We start from the raw sequence: 7,850 nt of genomic DNA on the forward strand, positions 1-7,850 counted from the left end.
ATGTAGTCTCTCTCTCTCTCTCTCTCTCTCTATATATAAGTAAGGGACCAGGGATCAGTAAGTTTTTTAATGTTTTTTTTTTTTAATGAAGCTTCTTATGCTCATCAAGGCTGTATTAATTTGATAAAAAATACAGAAACAAACTGTATATACTGTATTATTCTTATATTATTGTAATTTAAAATAACAGTTTCTATTTTAATATACTTTAAAATACAATTTATTCCTGTAAAGCAAAGCTGAATTTCCAGCATCATTACTCCAGTCTTCAGTGTCACATGATCCTTTAGAAATCATTCTAATATGCTGATTTATTATCAATGCTGGAAACAGTTGTGCTGCTTCATATATTTTTTTTGGGACCTGTGATACTTTTTTCAGGATTGTTTTATTAATAAAAAGTTAAAGTCACACGCCAGGCTGTTACAAGCCTCAAGCCGGGGCCCTACGTTCCCCCTCTCACGAGGAAGGATCAGGTGAGTGTTACACTTGACACCCAGACCCCGCCCTCTACTGTCACAGGCGTGGCTGTCATAGGCCCCGGGCCAGGTCCCTGTGTTCCACCGCGCTGCCGCTCCGCGGGTTTGTCAGTGGCTCTGTTGGTTCCACTGGCACGGTCTCTCGGAGCCTGGTTAGCACTCCCCAGTTCGTCTCGGTGGTTCCTGCGGACCATCAGACTCGGCTACGTGATTCAATTCACCCGGCATCCCCCCAAGTCCAGGGGCATCCTGTCTTGCGTGCAGAAATCGCAGTCCTGCTGACGAAGGACGCAATACAGCCAGTAACTCCAGCCGATATGAGGATGGGGTTTTACAGCCCTTACTTGCTGCCGTTCAAGATGTTGATGCAGAGACGCATTTTCAAGTGCATCCATCCCCAAGACTGGGTTGCAGTGATCGACCTGAAGGATGCGTACTTTCATGTCTCGATCCTCCCACGACACAGGCCATTCCTGCGTTTCACCCTCAAGTTTTGGGCATATCAGTACAAGGTCCTGCCCTCCGGGCTGTCCCTGTCACCCCATGTTTTCACCAAAGTCACAGAGGTGGCCCTTGTTCCCTTGAGAGAACGAGTGTTCGCATCCTCAACTATTTGACGACTGGCTCATACTCGCACAGTCTCGCGATCAGTTGTGCGCACATAGGGACGTGGTGCTCAGACACCTCAGCCAGTAGGGTCTTCGGGTCAACTGGAAAAAGAGCAAACTCGTGCCAACGCAGAGGATCTCTTTTCTTGGAATGGAGCTGGATTCGGTCAACCAGACAGTACGCCTTACCCAGGAACGTGCTCAGTCGGTGCTGAACTGCCTCAAGACTTTATCAGGCAGGACAGTGGTCCCACTGAAATTGTTTGAGAGGCTCCTGGGGCATATGGCTGCAGCTGCTGCGGTAGTTCCACTCGGTCTGCTCCATATGAGACCGCTTTAGCACTGGCTTCATGGCCGAGTCCCAAGGTGGGCGTGGCTACGCGGCACTCACCGGGTTCAGATTACACCGGCCTGTCGCAGAACCTTCAGCCGTGGTCGGATCCTTCGTTCCTTCGGGCAGGAGTGCCCCTGGAACAGGTATCCAGGCATGCAGTGGTTTTCACAGATGCCTCGGCCACCGGCTGGGGAGCCACGTACAATGGGCAAGCAGTGTCAGGGGTGTGGACGGGTCCTCAACTGTGTTGGCATATAAATTGCCTCGAGTTGCTGGCAGTGCTCCTTGCCCTGAGCTGCCTCAGAGGGTGCCTTCGGGGCAGGGACGTACTGGTCCGCACGGACAATACTGCGACCGTTGTGTATATCAACCGGCAAGGCAGTTTATGCACCCGTCGCATGTCTCAACTCGCCCGCCACCTCCTTCTCTGGAGTCAGAAGCATCTGAGGTCCCTTCGTGCCATCCACATCTCAGGAGTGTTCAATCGGGCAGCCGACGAGCTGTCTCGAGCAGACTCCACTCCCAGGCTGTTCAGCTGATGTGGAGACGGTTCGGAGTTGCTCAGGTAGACCTGTTTGCATCTCCAGAAACCAGCCACTGCCAGTGGTTCTACTCCCTAACCGAGGCAACACTCGGCACGGATGCACTGGCACACAGCTGGCCCTGGGGCCTGCGCAAATATACGTTCCCCCCAGTGAGCCTACTCGCACAGACGCTGTGCAAGATCAGGGAGGACGAGGAGCAGGTCTTGTTAGTGGCTCCATATTGGCCCAACAGGACCTGGTTCCCAGAACTCATGCTCCCCCTTGCCCCCCGACCACGACCTGGTCTTCAGGTTCCTTAGGGGGGCCAGAAGGTTAAATCCTCCTAGGCCCCCCTCCTTACCTTCTTGGGATTTAGCATTGGTGCTAAGAGCCCTACAGATTGCTCCCTTCGAGCCTTTGGAGTCAGTCGAATTGAAGATTCTCTCCATGAAAACCCTATTCCTGACTGCATTGGCTTCGATCAAGAGGGTGAGGGACCTGCAGGAATTTTCGGTCGACGAATCGTGCCTTGAGTTTGGGCCGGCTGACTCCAGTGCAACACTGAGACCTCGGCCCGGCTACATGCCCAAGGTTCCTACCACTCCCTTCAGGGACCAGGTAGTGAACCTGCAGGTGCTGCTCCTGGAGAAGGCAGACCCAGCCCTAGCTTTGCTCTGTCCTGTACACGCACTGCGACAATATGTGGATAGAACTCAGAGCTTTAGGATGTCAGAGCAGCTCTTTGTCTGTTACGGAGGACAGCAGAAGGGGAAAGCTGTCTCCAAGTAGAGGATGGCCTACTGGATAGTGGATGCCATCACCTTGGCCTATGAGGCACAAGGTGTGCCCTGCCCGCTCAGGCTGCATGCTCACTCCACTATGGGTGTCACATTGTCCTGGGCGCTGGCTCGTGGTGCCTCGCTAGCTGATATTTGTAGAGCTGTGGGCTGGGCGACTCCTAATGCCGAGTTCACACTGCACGATTTTCAAACTCGTCGGATCGCCGTTGTTTTCACACTGTGTTACTATCTGGGGTAGCATTCAGTTGCTGCTGTGTTCACATTGCACGATGGATCGGCGACAGGGGGTTTCACACTGCATGACTTCACAATAGGAAGAATCGCCGACAGCTCTGTCTGGTCTGCAAACTACGTTTCACAGAAAAACACAGGCGAGAAGTGATAAGGAAATAACGCGAGAACCCGCGTGCGTCAGACCGGAGTTCTCGCGAGCAAGACTGTAATTATAAGGAGAAAAAGAAAAACAGGTTATGCAGGAGGGAGATGCAGGGAACAGGGATTGGGTGTTCTGCAAAGAGAGTTGGAGGTAAATAATTTTGCAGTAACTGTTATGCTGATGTTGTGGCTGGGCAAGCAAATGTTTGTGCTTGTTTCTGTATGATATAATTGTTCATATATCTATTAAAATACTGATATTCTGGTCTATAACTCCTCCCCGAACTTCCCGCTGCCCTGTATCTATCTTGGTCTCTCATTGGCTGTAGGTCATCGCCGATGTAGTTTTCAGTCAGAAATCATTTCACACAGCGTGATTGTGAATCGGCGACAGCTCCAGATATTTAGCATGGCAAATATTTCGCGGGCGTCGGCGACGTGTCGGCGATTCCCTCAGATCGCGTCTTTGATAATTCACACTGCGTGATTGTCACTCGCGTGAACGAGCACCGATTTGCCTCCGATGTCGGGCATTTGTCGGCGATTTCACAAAACCTGTCGGCGAGTGAAAAATCGGGCTAATATCGTGCAGTGTGAACTCGGCATAACACGTTCGCTAGGTTCTATAGTAGGGCTGTGCAAAAAATGTAATGCGATTGTCATGCGCATCTGATCAGTAAAGCCGGTTCTGTGATTAGTAGTATATCTCCATCATGTGCTTTCAGATGGAGCAGCATTTACTACACAGAGCCGTAGTTCACTGACAAGCTATGCAATATTGCGTTCATAATTGCAGGTGATTCATCACGGATAATGAACACGATATTGCGTAGCTTGTCAGTGAACAACGGCTCTTTGTAGTAAATGCTGCTCCATTTGAAAGCTGGTGATGGAGATTCACTACTAATCACAGAACCGGCTTTACTAATGAAATGCGCATGGTAATCGCATTTGATTTTTGGCCAGCCTATTCTATAGCTTACGTGTCGAACCGGTTTCCTCCTGTGTTCTCACCTCAAACAGGTAGTGGCACTAAGAGGCCCGGGTCAGAGATGGCTTGCGGCGTCCATAACGTCTAGTTCTCCAGAGAGTTCCCTAACCAGGCAAACTCTGTCGAGTCCTCCAGCACTCTGGCGACCGGATGTGGCGGAGAGTCCAGCGCCAGGCCTTTCATCCAATGAATTCTTGAAATCTGGTGTGAGGCTAGTGTTCATATGAGCGACCCTGTTGGGATACCATATGTATATTTCCACGGTACAGTTACGAGGGCCGTGTTTCCCCTGGCAGGCTACTATCTGCCGTCTCTAGATGATGCAGCCTGAGCCATCTCAGAGACTTCCATGTGCAATAGGACTCTTTTGGGTTACTCCACATGAGTAAATGTCACTCAACCCCCAATGGGAGGTGACTCCGCAGCGTGCCTTTTCCAAGTCCTACTGTTTGGGTTGCTCAAGGAACAGCAGTAGTCAACCTTCTTTGTGTAGAGCCCGGTCCTATCGTCTGCCTTATAGGAAGCTTCAGGAGGCCTACACAGGGCAGTGGAGGGGGCAGCACCTGTGGCGTTTTGGTAGGGATTCCCAATTCGTCGGTCACTGACGTGACGTTAAGAGTGACCAACTGAAGGGGAACATCTCGGTTACATGTGTAACCCTCATTCCCTGAAGGAGGGAACGGAGGCGTCACGTCCCGTCGCCACAGTTGCTGTACCACTGCTGAGCTGCCGGGTCACCGGCTCGGGTCCTCAGCGAAAACATGAATTAATGCGGTGCACCTGCTGCCTCTTATACCCGCGCTGCGGGGTGTGGCAGCCAGATGCGAATTCCGCATGCCAATGTCCATTGGCTTGTTTAGTTACACTCGAAGAGGATTGGTCTCTCTGGCGAGATCCATAATTCGTCGGTCACCGACATGACATCTCCGTTCCCTCCTTCAGGGAACAAGGGTTACACATGTAACCGAGACGTTTCTGTCCTTTTGTGTGACGTAATGTCCTATGGTGTGACACAGAACCACAGATTTGTTTTTATCTCAAAATATCTTAAAACAGTTGAGTATTGCAGTAGGGGATATATAAATATCACTCATCTTAAAATGGTAGAATTTTCTGCAGTTTTGAATAGATGACAGCAAAGTTTGTCTTGTTGTAAAAGTTTGTCTTGAAATTTTCCAACAAGTCAAGGGGGAAAATGTTCATTATAATTTCATATTAAATAAATAACACGATATGAAAATAAGTGTCTAACAATGAAGATAAATCTCTCTCATGCTATTTAAATATTATTATATATTATATATTTTTTTCTAAATTTTTGCTATGTCACACTATAGGACAACTTTATGGTACAGTTCAGTAAAAATGTTTAAAAAAAAATAAATGAAAGAATTGACAAAGTTAGTGACCCTTTATGTTTTCTCAAAGATCAGGCTTCACACTACATAAACATATTCATTTCTTCTTCAAAAATGGTATTTTACAAAATAAGCATTTTTTTACTGCCTATTTGTCAACTACTCATGTACTGAGTATTTAAGCATTTTAACACAAAACACAGCAGCGTCCATCTGTGAAGGATGTAGGCTGTCAAAAAATCACAACTGTTAGCCAATCATAGCAGTGGGCATTTACTTCAGAGATTACAATCCTCCATGCCTATTCAAACAGAGCATTCTGATGAGGGGGGTCAAAACAGGACAGAAAATAGCCTATTAATTCTAAATAGTTTTTTGATGTAAAAATCTTGATAACATTATAAGTGGACCTCAGAGAACAGTACAAAATAATAAAAAAGGCAGTTGACCCCTTTAACTACTGAATAAAATAATAATATTACTATTGATGTATGTGATTATGATTATTATGTATGTGATTGGGATTTTGTTGTGTTTAATATAGGTATAGTGTATTTTTTACATGCATAACCTAATATTCAGAGAGCGTTGTGTCTGTGTAAGTTTGTGTGTATGTTATCTAAAGGCAACAGGGGGGTATTCCAAAAAGCAGGTTATGTGACATACCCGGGTATGTTTGAGGATAAGCGAGCGGGAGCAGGTTATGTTCCAGGGTTAGTTCACTTCAGCGCTATCAGCGCACCACTGACGAGCCTTCAGATAGGATAGCGCACAACATTATATAATATTCTATATATATATAGTATGTAATATAGCCTATTATATATATATATATATATATATATATTTGTATGATATGTTAATGATGAAGCGCAAATATAAGAAGTTCAGGGTTTAGCTGACGGTAAGTTAACCGTGCTTTCTGGAATACACCCTAGGACTGATTAATAGCATTTAATTGTTTTTGTCTCCTCTTGCTATCCATTCATCTAGGTGCTCCACACTCCATCCAGGTGGCAAAATCACGTTTCAGTTGGTTTTCCACAAGCATTAAATGACAGAAGAAGTAGAAGTGGTTAAGTTAAGTAGGCTAAGTTATGTCCTAAATAGTGGCCCTTTTTCACATATTATATAAGATGTCAGTTGTATCTTCCTTTGCGAACAATCAACCAGTGAAGTGAGTATTCTCATTTCCTCCTTTCATTAATTTGTGCACCTGTTTGATCTTGTTAGTAAAAATGATGTTTCTATAGAGATTTTCAGCAAGGATATCAATTTGTATCATCCGTGGGTTTTCTTGGGAATTATCACATGGATTTTTAGAAATGGTGGTTTAAATATGGTACAAGTGTTTGTGGTTAATATGGATATATTATACTTTTTTACTTTACTTTTGGTTCTACATTGTAATTTACACAGGCCTATACCTCAAGCATGAATTTTGTACCTGCATCATTTGTATACTACACACGATATGTATGTGTATTTACTTATATTAATATACATGATCAAATAATGCCTATGCTCATAACTACAACAGGATGTCGAATGGATAATTCAGTCTCATATTTAGACTCAACTTGTTTTCCACAATTTTAATGCATTCCTACCTCTAGAGATCCATGTTCCTGTCCATAATTGCGACACTTGTGTATACTTCTGGTTTTGATGGCTGTTATGCAATGTTTGCATGCGTTTGTGAAGTCCACTAGCCCATGAGTTCCATTTATCATTGTACTGCAGGTTTCAAAAGAGCCTCCCTTACTTCTTATATGCACCTTGGATGTGGCCTTTTGACAAGCCTGCAATAATTTGGCTTTTATTCAGATTCTCTGACAGTGGGCAGTCTATGCGACATTACAGCACCAATATGGGGACACAAAGGAGGACCACTGGACTTAGGGAGGCATTTGGGACAGAGCCCATATTTGCATTGGCCAGACATTACATCATAACGACTGGTACGTTCCCATTGGCCTCCACGGCCTTAAATTAAGCGATTTACCTCTCCCACCCCTGCCTCTGACATTTACAGTGTCTTATACTATAATGATCCTTTTCTTCCAGGTTTAGCTTCTGCCTCTCACCTCCTTCCTTGCTTTTCTACAGGGCTGTAAAATCAGCATTTAATGTGCTCCATTAACAGTGAGGAAAATTACAGCCTGAGCCTGAGTAACTTTCTCTGTCTTTCTGCCTCTCTCTCACTCACTTGGCTCATATAGTGTAGTTAAGTGCATTTTGCTTTCAAATCAAAGTGTATTGATCACTTAGAAATGTTGACTAAACGGTTGCTCCACGTTTTGTTCGCAGCACTGAAGCATTAAAACTTGATTCTCCATTTTGTTCCACAGTCCATTTTAACCAGATTATCTGTGCTGTTT

General features: G+C 45.6%; 1 long non-coding RNA gene across 1 annotated transcript; it reads left to right on the forward strand.

Moving 5' to 3' along the window:
• Positions 1-6,541: 6,541 nt before the first annotated feature.
• LOC107687754 (uncharacterized) lies at positions 6,542-7,637 on the forward strand. The gene is made up of 3 exons (XR_001634161.1): positions 6,542-6,646; positions 7,297-7,430; positions 7,579-7,637. It is a non-coding gene; the product is annotated as an uncharacterized LOC107687754 (long non-coding RNA).
• The last annotated feature ends 213 nt before the right edge of the window (positions 7,638-7,850 follow it).

This window comes from Sinocyclocheilus anshuiensis, unplaced genomic scaffold (genome assembly GCF_001515605.1).
Source record: "Sinocyclocheilus anshuiensis isolate Anshui unplaced genomic scaffold, SAMN03320099.WGS_v1.1 scaffold165, whole genome shotgun sequence".
Classification (NCBI taxonomy): domain Eukaryota; kingdom Metazoa; phylum Chordata; class Actinopteri; order Cypriniformes; family Cyprinidae; genus Sinocyclocheilus; species Sinocyclocheilus anshuiensis.